Below are 15,680 nucleotides of genomic sequence, written 5' to 3'. Positions count from 1 at the left end.
AAGTTTGTTTGTTTCTGTATTTTGGAATATTTTTAAAGTTATTTTGTCCAAGCAATTCAGAGTAATTCATAGGAAAGGAATCAGATGACTGTTTTGTTTATTTAATTTATATATTTGCTATGATTTATTGTTCAAAAATGAATAATATTTATTTTGTTTTTCATTGAGAATAGTATCTATATTTACAATATTATAAAAACTTAGAGAAAAAGTACAACCCAAGTTCATTAAAATGTTTCTAGGGCCCAAACCAGTCGGTTATCAAGAGAAAATCAACTATCTAGTGGGGGTCTGGTCCCCTAGCCAAGGTTTGTGGATGAGGAAAACCGATTGCGTAGTGAGTGTGGACGACTGCTGGAAGGGTGGTAATGGTAGTGGGGAGCGAACGTATGCGTCTGCTCTGCTCCCTACACACCTGAAGGAGGGGGAAGGCCAGGGGTACACTACGCCATCGGGTGTATTTTAACATTGGTTAAAATGTTAAGCAAAATGATTTATGTAGATACTGACAGCTCGGATTTTGCATCAGGGGGAGTTTTGTACCAATTAGATAGTCAGGGTTTTAGAAAAATACCCTTTTTGGAGCAAAAGATAGGAGCCAACCATTCAACCAAAAAACAATTATTGGAGGTGATTCATTGTATTAAAAAAAATGTCAACTTAACTTGATGCTAAAATAAGTATTCTTAACGTTTTTAAACAGATAAGATTAGCTCGGTGCGTTCAGTCTACTTCTAAGCGAACATGTACGTACAACAGAGTACAGCAACCCTTGTACTCTTTTCCAATTTCGCAACCGACAACCATCCAAAACATTTCATCAACTGGCAACTCCAACGATACAGCCCAGTCTTATTATTCAAATTTTTCAGATGAATCGCAAATATATGACATGTAAATAACCTAATTTCTCAAAACGCCGAATTTTGTAATATTAATTTTAATAAAAATAGTTGAAAAGTATTTGTGGTTTATCTTACCTTATCGTAACGCTCAATCTCTCCTCCACAGGTATAGAAAGTCATAAATTTGTATCCTCCTTCGCTATTGCTGCTCCAATTAGCTTGACAAGTTCATTGAAGCTGGTAATGCTCATTCGATAATAGGCAAACAATTTTTTCGGGTAATCAAGTAATTTGGAATGCATAGAGTAAAATTTTCCACTAACTAATCTATCACTGAGAATGGGATGCACCCAATACTCTCGGAATCTCTTCTTGATTTTCCTCCTCCGGAGTATGATGAGAGCAATAACTTTTCTGGACAATATTTTCATTGTGCGACCGCTTCAACAGTTAGTTACAAACTAGTTTGAGAATAGTCGGCCGGCTGTTGGATAGTCCCCTGGATAGCGCCATGTTCACCAACCTAACTGTTTAGTTGGCTCGGTGTGCGCACTTTCAGCCCAACCCGACTAAACTATCGCCGATAAAAAGTCTGCAGTCTGCGGGGGCCCTTAATAGCAGGAGGATACCAAATTATAGTTAGAACAGACAATAAGGCTATCACTTTTATACATTCATATAACAAACCACCTGACATATTGGATTAACTAACTACCTGGGACCTATAAATATTACATATGAATATATACCTGGCATTCATAATAAAATAGTAGATTTTGTAAGGAGTTAATAAATAATGAGAAAAATGATCCTGAACTCCTGAATAAGATGGACAAAGAACAAAGAAATTATTATATTTTGGATGGTTTTATTTGTAAATATTTATGGAATCAACTTTAAATCTATTCAAATAAAGAATGCATGAATGATTTGATTAAGTTGATACATGAGAATTTTTTACATTATGGAGTAAATAAATGTTTTTCAATAATCAGAGAACAGTTTAATAGTCACAAATTAAAAAAATTAATGGCTAACATCTTAAAATCATTTAAAGTTTGCCAGTTCATCGGCCCATATTATAATGTGCCTTACCAGAGCATTCACGTGGAGGGGAAGTTAGAATTAGTATCTGTTGATTATTTGGGCCAGTTAATAACTTAACAAGGAAATAAATATAATTTTTTAGTTGTGCATCTTATCCTCCACCACCTTTCCGTTTATCAGCATTTCAGAAAAACCCACCTCCCTTCCCTCTCCTTTTAAGGAAGGTTTTGCAATCCTCAGTATGCTCCACTGTTGAAGTTAGTGACTCCTTCACCATGTCCTTGTTTTTTTATTGTCACACAAAGGATTTGCTATCAGTTCAAGGTGAATTAAATTTAGATCTAGACCAACTAAAAGAATTAATTAAAGATAAAATTCACAAATAAAATAAAAAATTTACAAATATGAAGATTGGATATACAGTGTTGGTTAAGGACCCGACAGTACCCTAACTAGGAGTGGTAAATGCTCAACTACTACCACTTTCCAAAAGACCGTATGAGATCATAAACAAGTTGGGATTGAGTCTTCTCTCAGTCTTTGATCGGAGAAGTCGTCTGGAGCTTCTCCATTGATCCAATCAGCTACATTCCTGCTGTTTTAAGTTGCCATAAGGATTCCTCTATTTCCACAGGTTCCCCACTCCGAAGTTAATGGAATCGCTGCTATATTGAATATAGATTCCATTACTTTCAAAATTTTATAGTTTTTCAGCCATAATTATAATTCCAATTAATTGAAGAAGAAATAAACATCTAGAAAATAACATACTTCAGAACCATGGCAAGAAATTTGAGAGATTAAGAAAAATCGACAGCAGTATAAATTTTTGAAATGCTAGTAATGGGCAAACGAGTACAAAGCATTATTCTTTGTCTCCTGTAGTGCTGAGGACCTGGCTAACCTTGGTCGGGGATAACGATAGCATTTTTATGAAAAAGACATCATCAATCAAAAATTAACAGTCAACAATGAAGATTGATGTAATGGGGTTAGTTAGCTCAATATAGGAATTTTCAAATAGTATTTGTAAAAGAAGTTATTAGTTTATTTAAGTATTATTGTATCTTGATTGCGTGGAAATCCTCCCTGAGAAGAGTTAATTGTTGTTAAAATAATTTTCATATTTTGTTTTAATAATTTAAACCTTTTTTAACATTAATATTACATGAAAATCTGAGGATAAGAAAGCCAGCTAGCTTTATTTTAAATATTATTTAAATTGTATATAATATAAGCATATATATTAAGTCTACATAGAATATGTATTACAGATTAAGTCTAGTTAGCTAAGGTCAACCAGTCGTAGCAGTGTACATAAATACGGAAAGGAGAGCAGAGATGAGCTTCATCATTGCACTTGTGCGCCGCCCACATTGGGACAGTGCGAGACAATAACTAGAAATCAAGATCAGATGAATCCACATCCAAAAACAAACTTTACTGACAAGACTTCATGTCGATGGATGAACTGATAGTGCCCAGCTACTAAGTCAGAGGTTCTGAGTTCCTTCCCTGGTAAATGGACTAAACAGAACCATGCGATTTCTTGAGGAAATTACCTTGAGGTCACACTCATCTTTAGTATTGTGATATGGGAATACTAAGTGCATGGCAAGCCGATTGAAACTTACTCTATACAGATGTGCAAATATACTAGGACTATTGTTTCTTACCGCAGTAGGAGATATTTACATTTAAAATGACATGTTTGTAAACATTCTATAAGCACGCTGATGTACAAAGACTATTTTTTTTTTTTTTGTATTGTTTGGCCAAATAGATAAAATTTTCATTGAAATCAGCTCCCGGAGTGGATTCTGTTTAGAACAAAAGAAAGGAAACATTTTAGAAATGCTTTACATTTATATTCATTCAGTTCTTAGTAGAGTGCAGACTAAAAATTTTGGTATTGATTTCATTACATCATAAAAATAGTGAGGAGAAATGCAATATAAAAAGACAATTACTTTATTTTGATTAATTAGGAATAATTAAATTCTTCTGAAGCAAAATTTTCTTTTTCAATAAATATTAGGCTCTAAGGACTGATTATTTTCATTTCATTTAACTATTATTTCAAATTTAATGGTTCTATTTTTTTAATTTGAATAATTTATTCATTATTTCGGACACATTATTTGTGTTGAGCTGTTATTCGACCTTATTCTTGTTTTTTTATTGATCTTTAAATACAATTAAATTTAATGGTATTTGTTTATTTTGGTATTAATGATTGGTCAGTCTTGGTAAGTTCAGTTTTGAACCCTCGCTGCTGTCACATAAGCCATCAGCTGCTGTGTAATAGGAGGATAATAATGAATGACCAGAATGTTCGAAATTATCTTCACGATGCTAATCTTAGGTCTAACAGACCTCTACACTCTACACCCACGAATAGAATTTGAGGGTAACACCGCATTCAGTAAGAAAGAAACCATGAAATTGTTAATTACCCGAGTGGAGGAAAACACCTTGTTTTCATACCAGATAACTGGCTAAAAGTTTGAAAGGACTCTGGCAGATCAAGTGGTAAGAGATACTCTCAGTGTTCGGGTCCAGCAACAGAGTGGCTCGATGTTTTGAGCTGGCATTATACAAAACACCAAAACTTAAGCTGCTGTGAAAGGAAAGCGAAACCTGGATCAATACGCCATTAACAACTTGATTTTTGGCATGTCAGAACATGTAGAAACTTTAATTAGATCAACAGGAGGCAATACTGACTATCGAAAGTAATCAATTGATTTAAATTGTAAAATTTAAAGAAGTACTTTTTTTTCCATTTTGTGGCTTTTAGAAGAAAGTAACCTTTTTTATAAAATATGAAAAAGAATTTCTTCAATAAAAACAAAATTTTGGAGTATATATAAAATTGTACTTTATATTATCTACTACCATTTAGAAACTAACAAAATCAGGGGTGATACGAAACTTTTTTTGAGAATATCACGAACAAGCGAGAGGTAATGATCATGACCAAAAACTAATTCCCAAAAAAAAAACAAAGACTTAAAAAGCAATCATAAGTAATTTTTTTGAAAGAGCAAAATGGAGTAATTTGAAAAAAAAAAAACATCTTAACTAGATAATGTAACTCAAGATTGATAGGCTATTTGTTGATGTATTCATTTTCAGGCTTGCAATTTTTTTTTTTTTTTTAATTTTTATGAAAATAGATTAAACTTCCTCAGTCCCGTTTATTTAATTTGTGGCTGAGTATATGTTTCAAAAAATTTAATTTCCTAATTACTAATTCGATATAAGGTAGATCAAGATCAGATAGCAAAATTCAAGATTATTTGTTGGTGCATAAATTTGTACATATATTCAGTTAGAAAAAATAAATAAGCTTCCTTAGTCCTATTTTAGTTGTGACTGATTATATAATTAAGTCAAATTCAATTTTCCAGTTACTAATATTAAAAAAAAAAAGCAGACAAAATGGTGAAATTCAGTCTCTACTATTTGTTGATGTAAAAATGTGAATGCTTATGATTTTTTGTTTTATAAAAATAGATTAACTTCCTCTATAACCTATTATTTATGGCAAAATATTTTGTAAAATTAAATTTTATAACTAATCATTGAACTTTAATGCGTCAAAAAAACAAATTATGCTGGAAATTTAAATTTCTCTAATGATTTCAAGCATAAAATAAAATTTCCAAAATTAAAACCTACATAAACTTAAATTAATTACTATGTAATTTATAAGTATAAAATAAATTTAATTTGTTCATACACAGAGAGTGGTAGCATAAATGAAGAGAACAGCTGAGGGTGGCAGCATAAATGAAGAGAACAGCTGAGGGTGGCAGCATAAATGAAGAGAACAGCTGAGGGTGGCAGCATAAATGAAGAGAACAGCTGAGGGTGGCAGCATAAATGAAGAGGACAGCTGAGGGTGGCAGCATAAATGAAGAGAACTACTGGTCGAAGATTTTTATTCAGTAATTAACCTGAAAAATATCAATAAAATTAAATCAATCTGATATTTATGAAATATATTGCATAAAAAATAGGCAGCAGACAGTAATACACTTTACATACAACTAACTAGTTGGAGGTCCCATTTAATCAGCCTATTTCTCACTAGGTACATTATGATCTTGATATTGATCCTTTCAATGTTTATATTATTTTCTTTCATTTGATAAATCAGTGGTATTGATACTGAATATTTGATACTATCTATAGTAGGAGTTCACATGCCATATTTTCAGACCTATGACCTTTTATTCCTTTTGCCATCCATAAGTACAAGTCACCAGTACCAGCAACACAAGCATTGATACACTTCCATGTGATGCTATTGGGTGTTCATACCATAATTAAAATATTGTATTGGAAGGAATAATGATACTTAGCTGGTTATTGATATGGTATCACTATGTCCCAACTTCTCCCTTTCTCTCAACTTTATGTGTAATCATTTAATTAACCTTTGATTTATTGTTTATTTATAATCTAACATTTATCAAGTCATTATTAAAACTAGGTATTAAGTTTTAATCATTAAATTTTTAATTGATACTAGCATAGAGAATGGATATTGACATGGGATATGGAATATAAAGTATCATAAAGTATCACAACTTCACGAACATTGTTGTTCAGACTGGTATATATTCTTTTATATTAATGTACATATTAAGGAAATAAATAAAAAAACAGGTTCCATATTTGTTAATATTGGTGCATATTAGATGACGTGTTTTGTAAAAAATTCAATTATCTTACAAATACAAAAACAGTAAAATGCATAATAATAAACCAATAGTCGTCTATTTAATGTCTTTGTCTTAGAAAAACAACCTAGATTGAAATACTAGGTACTAAGAAAAATGATATTTTGAAAAATAAACTAAAGGTTTTCAGAAATGAGGATGGGCATATGCCATATATATATAACAATATATATTGTTGTGGCATACAAATGAAATATTTACAAGCCCTTCAGAACTTTGTTTTCGCATGCACAAGTGTTATCTTTGACAGGCACTGTTCCCACATAAAAACCTAGAAGTCTCTAAAAATGAATATAGCTATTGTTGTCAGACATTAGTGTATAACTAACAATATTTACAACCAAAATTAATGAGTTTTTAAAGTAACAAAAAAAAAAAATAAGAAAGACATCTTCACCTGATACATCCATTAATTAAATTTCAAAGAGACAAGTAATAATAAAATAAGAAAAAGATTTAATAGACAAAGTTGTTTTTTATTTAAAAAGTACTTTTGGTTGTAGAAAGAAAAAAAAAAAACAACACTGATTTTCTGTTAAGAATGAAATATGTTTATTTATAAAAGAAAAATACAAAAAGTGGATCTATTTGAACAATTAAGAAGGCATAGGCAATGGGGAAATATCCATCTGCCGAAGCCTGCGTATAATTTTAATTAATTCATATAAATAACAAAACTTAAAAAAAAAAAGTTATATACTTTAAAATGGAAAATTATTGACTTGTATTCATGCTTACAAGTCAATAATTTTCCATTAATGCCCAGGTATCAATTTACTTTTATTCCTAGAAAAAAAACAATGTAATATCTCACCATAATCGACTAATGATGTTACTGCCTGATGGTATAAAATATCTCAAAAATTCACAATTCCACTTTCCTTCTTGTTCAACATTGTAAAGCTGCTTCAATAATACTTTTCTATTAATTTTTCATCACAGAGAAGGAACCTATAACAAAAATTGCAACTTTTTAAATAGTTATGCAATGTGTACCAGATTGGTAATACAAGAGATAAATAAATTTCTCACCTGAACACAGAGGAAAAGTTAGATATATACCATGAGGGGATGCATTGAGCAGGAACCTTAGTGGTGAGATAAAACCTGAAATGAGAACACTAACAACCTTTGGACAGTGGCTCAGTGAGGTTAAGTTTGACAGAACATCGTCACCAAAGGTTCAATAATGAGGTTGGCTCCTTCCATTCGGAATCATACCTGTGAATAATTCTTCATTAATTATCATTTTTATGTACTTTCACCTTCAAAAATTATATCAATCATCAACCAACTCTTTAACTGTTTACAAAAATAACTGTATTAATATTAAAGGAACAGTTAGAATGTCTCGTTAATGGGCTAATCAAGATAAAATTGATAGCTGATATCAGATAAACTTTCAGTATTCCTTATAACATTTGTATAATGCCAAATTAAAATATATTACAGTTGTGGTTAAAAATTAAATACATACTAATATTCCACCGAGTTTAGAAAGACCAAAGTAACTTCAAATAAAGAAAGTCATTTTCGAAATAATCAGATCACTGCAATTCGGAAAACTTGTTTTTCATTATAAAACTGATAAAAATAAAGCCAATACAATAATTTCCTTTATTACTATGCCTTATTATAAAAGTCAGTATGTTTAGTCTTAGCAACTGGTTTACTTGTAGCTGTAAAGTAGGCATGTCTCATAACCCATTTTTTAATGTACCTGTTCCAATGCAATGCAAAGCAAAGCAATATGAAGGAAGAAATATAAATGTAGAAAGAGAATTGAAAACCTGCTCTTTAATTCAATTTAATCAATAAATAAGAATTATGCACTTTCACAATTAACTGAGAAGAGAAGAAATTTCTGCTTATATTTTCTAAAATCTAATAATGACTGAATGACAAAAATAGTAACACTTCTAATGAACTGTATTACTTAATAAGTTCTTGTAAAAATTAAAAATAATAAGTACTTGTTAGTTTTGTTTATAATAGTCTAAATTATTATATCTGATCCACACAAACAGTTTATTGAAACTGAGCTCACTGAAGTTCTATAAACATCTAGTAGTTTTCTCATAAAATTTAGTATCATTGATCACTAAAAATTCGACTGAATTTTTATTACTAATCTGCAATTTACTGTCTATATACTATCAGACTGATCAAAAGCAAATAACTTAACACATATCTCACCCCTGGACTCTCCTGGAATATTGGAGGCAGTGCTGTTGGAATTAGTGGTAATAAATGACTACAGCAAGCATCAGTTGCCATAGTTAAGCAATTCTCGTCAGTGACACCCATACAGGATACACATATATTCCATATTAGACATTGTATACCTATAAATAAAAGAAAAGGGACATTTAATAAAAAACTATACATAAGAAGAAAATTACAGTAAATCAATATCTTTTAAGTTGTATAAATTTGAGAATGGGAGTATGAAATATCTATTATCTCTAGTTGCTTTGCAACTTACTTATATCTACATCCTTTTCTCACAGAAAACCTTTTTCATAAACCCTTTTAAAAACTGTTCTGAAGTGTTAAAAAAGGCCCACAGGGCATCTTACAGCAAGGGCTGGCAGCAGCTGTTCATTCCAAGTGAGTTGATACTAAGAGAACACTTTGAAATATTAATATGATTCAAGTTATTTCAATGAAATGATTCCCTTTAAAATTTAGCAAATACTGCCTTACATCAGCTGATATTAAAATTTGAATTAGCATCCACACAGTTAGGATGAAAGATTGTGGATTGAATCCAAAAGATCTTCAGTAACCAATGACAGTGAACATCAGTTTCATCTAGATGATCTATGTTATGACTGAAATTAGCTAACACCTTAAGTATTCTAAAGCCACCAAGAAATTGGAAGTAATGGATAAGACAAAAAATAAAATATACAAATTTTAGTACTTAAAAACCTTCTATTTGCTTATAATGAGAAATTTTTTTGATACTATGACAGTAATGCAAATTTTCCTTCTGACTGGACAGGCTTGCAATAGAACAAGATATGACTGCCATCTAACAGGAGGGTACCTGCGGTGTACCTGAATAAATCTAGTTCACTGACTATAAAAAATCGTGTTGGGACAAGCCTAAGGATACAGAAATACTTTTTCAAACAATATAATGGAGAAATTTGATTTAAATTGTTCTCAAACCTCGACTCAAGAAATGGTAACAGTTCAAACAATTTTTACTAAGTAGAAATGATAAGATCATCATAAAAGAAGTCATATTATTACTGATGATCTCTGAAAGGTTTATGACTATAACTGAATAAAGAATAAATTCAGTAGGAACACCATGAAATTCACTTAACAGTTTCACATTCAATGAATCAAAGTGAGAGATACAAAACGAAAGAATCATGCAATATAAATAGACATTTCTTTAATAAGTAATTGAATTGTAAAGTTAAAATATTAAACATTACTTGTTAGACCTATGTTGAGTGAATAAAGACATCCATCCAGCACATTTCATTCATGGCACCCATTTCAATTTTACTTTATTTGATATGAACATATTAAACCATCTCTAAATGAGTCGTTTCGTTCCAAATACCATTAAGGATTTTGCAAAAAAAAGACTCAAATAATGACAATGCATCGCGAATCCAATACATTAACAGTAACGATCAAAATAATGGAGACGACCCAACAAGACAAACCGCAAATTGACGGTTTGGCGCCTGCAGACATTAGTTACAAATCGTGACACCACCCTGCTATCGATATCTTCCAACGATCTTTTGGCTATCATCTTCAAGTTAGGCATATTATAGAAGATGGTGGGGGGGGGGCCGGTCAGCAAACATAAATAACCAAAAAAAATTATTTATTTATGCCGACGTTTTTTGATCTACGGTCAACTATATACACCTCATTATTAACATACTATAATTGAATGTTCGGCATAAAAAAAAAAACGAGAAACGTAGTTCTAAGATTAAGATACAAACTAAAAAATTATTTGGGACAGTATATTAAAAGTAACAGACTATGCAAAAATATTTTATATTCATAAATATTTAAAGCCTACAAACGAAAATGTCTAACTGGGAGATCGCTGATTTACCGTATTTAGGAATAAAAGAAAAATGGTCCACGTGCGTTAAAAGAAAAACTCAAGAGTAATAAAACTATTTAATGTGAACCAAAGTTTCATCCCATGAAGGGCATCATCAGGGCTAAAAGGGATGCTAACACTTAAATGAGGTAACAAAGTAAGAAAATAATTAACAAAAATAAAATTTAACTAAGTATGGCTAATTATGATAATTTCTATAAAAATGAACAATGTAAATAAAAATATGTGCAGTGAAATGTAATATAAAATAAGAATAATCAAAAGATTTAGACAATTATTGAATACGGAAATAATGGCAAATAAAAAGGAAATATAAAAATACTAAACACACTAAAAGATGGGCAAAGGGAATAAGATTGAAATAAAAAATAGAGAAAATTAATGAATAGCATAGGAAACCTACCTTACGGCATGGAGGCAAGAACTAATATGGAACAGACAGTAGACAGGAAAGAGTGGTGGGGGTTGGCGGTTAAATGTTAGAGCAAAGATATCAGAAAATTAAAGAAAAACAATAAAAATAGGCAAACATCAAATGATAATAAATACGATAAGGGGAAGAAATTATAAATATAAAAAATGGATAGAATACAAAAAAAGAAATAAAATTAAAAGAATAGATATAATACATATGATATGGCGAAGAAAAAAAATATACAAAATTGAATGGAGGTACAAAGGTGTGTAAAGTATGTAATAAAACATTTGTATAAAGTAATGAATGTAAGTATAAGTTTAAAGTAATTTATGAATATAAATGTATAACATAAAATTAAGGACATATTATATTAGTAAATGAGGTACATTTCACCTAATAAATTAGTGAGTTGCAGGCCTACCTTCTTCGCCACAACCCCTGATGAAGACCTGAAACTCAGGTCGAAACGTCGGCATAAAATGAATAAATATGGTTTTGTTCATTTATGTTGTTCTTTGCTGACCGCACCCCTCGACAAACTTCTCCAATAACTAATAAATTATAACAGTAACAAAGAAACAGGCATACTGTCACACTGAGATTTTATAGAATTTATGTATTTCCACCTTTCCCTGGCTTATAAGCAATACAGGTGTACAGCATCAGTTCGATGTTACATATTCATCATCAAACTACTGCTAATAAATCAATTTACAATTTTAATGATTCATGTACAGTTTTCAGTCTCCGGCGCCTGTTCCGTCCGCAGGCATTCCAGAGGCTGGTTTTCTTCTTTGACGAATATTGAAGTGGCTTGGCCCAATGATTGTTTTCCACCGGTCTACAACTTCTTTGTAATACTATGGTAGTTTTCTTCGCTTACTGGCTGAGGGAAGTCGTTGTTCTCTGTGAGGGCGTAGAGTCCGGTTTCCCTCAGCAATCTGGCCTGTAATGCATCAAAGGCTGTACAGTCTATGATGATGTGCTCGGCAGTTTCCAGAACACCACAACTAGAGCATGGGGGGGAGGCGATATTCATCCCGTGGCCATGAAGCTTGGCTCGAAATCCCCCGTGCTCCGTGAGAAATTGAGAGAGCTAGTAGTCTGATAAGACCCCCTTTGCTTCCATCCGTGGCCTTACGGTGGAGAAATATTTCCTTAAGGTAGCACCTCTTGGGCTAGTCATCCAACACCGGCTCCATTCTTCGAGATTTCATAGAATATCACCAATGCCAGTGAAGAAAAAAATCATCTTTTGAGGATGAGAACTGTTGGTTAGCAAGGTCTCCCCTCTCCCACATTCACGAATTAACTGAGCATTTTCTTTCCTTTAATATTTTACAAGTTTAAGTTTTGATATAATTTTACTTACGAAATTCCTATCTTGATGGATTTTTAAATACATATATTTCCACTTGCAAATATCTAGCAAATGTATTTTCGAGTCCTCCAACTCAACGAAGTCAATTTCACAAAGTTTATAGTCGCTTCATTATTCTTCCGGATACATGTTAAGCATCTAATGATAACACAACACAACAGTAATTTTGCCGCGCTGGGTTATATATGAATTTCAGATTTACTGAATGAAAGTTTTAATTTTTTATCATTACCACTAAAACGCTTTCTACGAGAATGTCTTCTCTGTGAAATGTTTATAAGATACTGTTAAGACGAGGCTTACAAGATTCCTTTGGTGCTCTACAAGGTCAACAACTATTGTTTGGAGTTGTGATTTCAACAAACTTCCAAATTCTTTTCCTAACACCCACACGTTTTGAGAGCTGGTTCCCCTCATGCTTGTTACCTTCTAGATCAGGAGATTGGTACCCTCCACTAGCATATCCATTTCCTGGACAATACCTGGAGACTGATTTCCTCCAGCATTGTGGCAATTTCAAATGAAGACTGGTGCCCTTTCTGTTTCATCATTTTGTGTCAAGTATGTTGATAAATGGATATGAAAAACATAAAAATAAATATATATAAGAAGATGGTCAGGGTTGCGGTCAAAAGAGGAACAAAAATAGTTTACAACTATTTATTTTCCGACGTTTCGCCCCACTTTGCAGGGCTGTTTAAAGGTAAAGGTTGAAAGAATAGGTTCAACCTTTACCTTTACCTTTGAACAGCCCTGATAAAACCCTGCAAAGTGGGGCGAAACGTCGGAAAATAAATAGTTGTAAACTATTTTTTGTTCCTCTTTTGACCGCAACCCTGACCATCTTATATATCAATTTTTACGGTCAACTATATATAAAAATAAATGTGTACTGCATCAATCCGTGAAGAATCAGGGGTGCAGTATTTTGTAAGGAAGAACTATTACTATACTAACGGTTGTGCAAAGGGGTGATTTGGTCAGAATCACGCTCAGCCATCAACCTTTTGTCCAATTAAGGGTACCCAACTTTATGAATGGTCCTGAAAATTGTGTTTTAATTGCACCACTCCTTTGGGTCTCTCTTATATGCTGAGCATAACAGAGGACCAATACCCTTGGGCCATATCTGTCCTGCAAGGATCTAAAGCTAGTGGAGGGAATCTCCAAAACTACCCTCCCTCTACTGTAGGAGAATACCTTGTTGAGAGTAGTCCTGTAAGGATCTAGATAGTCAACCTACAAGACAGCAAATGGGGATACTGTTTCCATTCTTCTAGGATTTAAAGATCATAACCTTAAAGATCTCTAATTCTATGGGGTTAGTGTATTGGCCACTCACTATGCCATATCCTCCTACCCAGCTACTCTAACCTTATTGAATACAGACACCTGTTAGAACAAATACTATAACTCACCTTTTAAATTTGTGTCCCTAAGAACCTCTTAAAATGTGCATTGTTCTTCAAAAACATACTAATAATCTGAACTAATTTAGTTTCTAGCTTCAAAATGTACTTGACATAAAACAAAATATTCTGGGTCAATTGGGCCCTTCAAGACAAATGTAATACAAAATCTTGGAAAAATTGAGAATAAATAAAACTTGCACCGTGAAAATAATGATACACTTAAAATTATAGAAACATCTGAAGAAATATGTGAAATGAAGAACATGTGGGGAATAAGAAAAAACAAGTATAATGAGTAGTTAGTTAACCATGGATTGTATATGAGATGATTTGGGGGGGGGGGGGGGGGGCAGTCAATGAATAACAGAAGTAAGAACTTACCTGCCAAGAGAGGCAATTCAATTTTCTTAGACCATAGTTTCTTATCTTTCAGTGATTCCATTTAATCATTATGGTCCTTGTCTTGTTTTTGTTCTTAGCCCTGAAATTCTGGTCAAAACACTGGCACTAATAAATAAGTTTTAACTGATTGGTTTTCAAAACCGACCCCACCCCTAATCATCTTCTCATAAAAACTACTTTTTTTCATATTTAAAAAAATATTAAATATTTCACATGTATTGTATTTCAAGGATCAAATACAAAATGGAATTTTATTTGAAATAATCTTGAAACACACCAGTATTTCAGTTATTAGTTAACATTTCAAAATTACAAGAGTAATTTTTATTTGAAATTATCTTCCATCAAAATGTACTTTTAATCACAAGGTTTGACCGCCAACACTATAATTAACTTTCTATAATAAACCCAAATACTACTGTCTCTTTGAGAACATAAAATAACTTACATTGTGAGGACCATTATGTTGACCTGACCTAGGTCAGTAATTAAAAAATGAGTCTTTACATTTATTAGTAAGGTAAGCAAACCTCCGAGGATTGGCAATAAAGCATAGTATCTAAAAAAAATTTATGAGGTAAAGGTATTATGATATAAACCTATTGTAAACAATTTAACAGGAAGAAATTCTCTCATCTCATCATTTTAGTGAAAAATAAATTGTTTCTAATTCCTCTTAAAATTAGATTTTAAAACTATACTTAAAGAATTGAACACTTACAGAGGAAACATTTAATAAACATGAATAAATTACTCTAATCAACTTTCTTTGAGTAGTTCAAAAAGTTTAGCAACGAGGCTGTAATATTTTACACTTAACAAAGTGAAGGGGTTCAAGTCCCCTTAGGAACCGTTAGAATGTTTTATATCTTTCAAAGGCATCTCTAAGATCCCTTTCCACAAAGCTTTCATAAAAAAGAAGACAATAGTTGCGGCTATTAGTCAAATGGTATCTGACATTGTACATTTAAGTTTTTAGCAAAACCAGTCTTCAGGGTGGATTTCATTGACTTTTAAAAGAAATTTTAGGATATTTGTATTTTTAAAAGTGATTCCTGTTTAAAGACGAAACATTAATAGTAACAAAAGTTTTCATTTTTGCAGGTAACATGTTTTACCACCGAATGGTGTCTCTTAAAACGGAGTTATTTATACTCTTTTAGAAAACCTATAGTTGTATATAAATTTGAACCTTTGAGTTGACAAGAATAATTAAACTGCTTCCCATAGTAGTAACATAAAATCATACATTTAAAGTCATGCAATCCAAAACTATTATAATGAGAGAAGATAAGAGGGATCTGAAATTATATCAA

General features: G+C 31.9%; 1 protein-coding gene across 4 annotated transcripts in view; it reads right to left on the bottom strand.

Moving 5' to 3' along the window:
• LOC106679878 (putative ankyrin repeat protein RF_0381) overlaps positions 1-10,346 on the bottom strand; it is a 70,904-nt gene extending 60,558 nt beyond the window's left edge. For 2 of the 4 annotated variants that reach the window (XR_010842937.1, XM_067045551.1), the window contains exons 1-5: positions 10,096-10,346; positions 8,840-8,988; positions 7,676-7,864; positions 7,458-7,594; positions 5,638-5,854 (exon numbers count right to left, since the gene is read on the bottom strand). The gene's annotated coding sequence lies outside the window, so the exon portion shown is untranslated. Of the gene's footprint in view, positions 1-5,637; positions 5,855-7,457; positions 7,595-7,675; positions 7,865-8,839; positions 8,989-9,128; positions 9,309-10,095 lie in introns of those variants that run through there. The other 2 variants (XM_067045552.1, XM_067045553.1) reach the window with 2 other exon arrangements.
• Between the last annotated feature and the right edge of the window lie 5,334 nt (positions 10,347-15,680).

Source organism: Halyomorpha halys, unplaced genomic scaffold (genome assembly GCF_000696795.3).
Source record: "Halyomorpha halys isolate HHAL.00 unplaced genomic scaffold, Hhal_1.1 Scaffold228.1, whole genome shotgun sequence".
Taxonomy (NCBI): Eukaryota; Metazoa; Arthropoda; class Insecta; order Hemiptera; family Pentatomidae; genus Halyomorpha; species Halyomorpha halys.
This window is presented reverse-complemented; position numbering and strand designations above follow the sequence as displayed.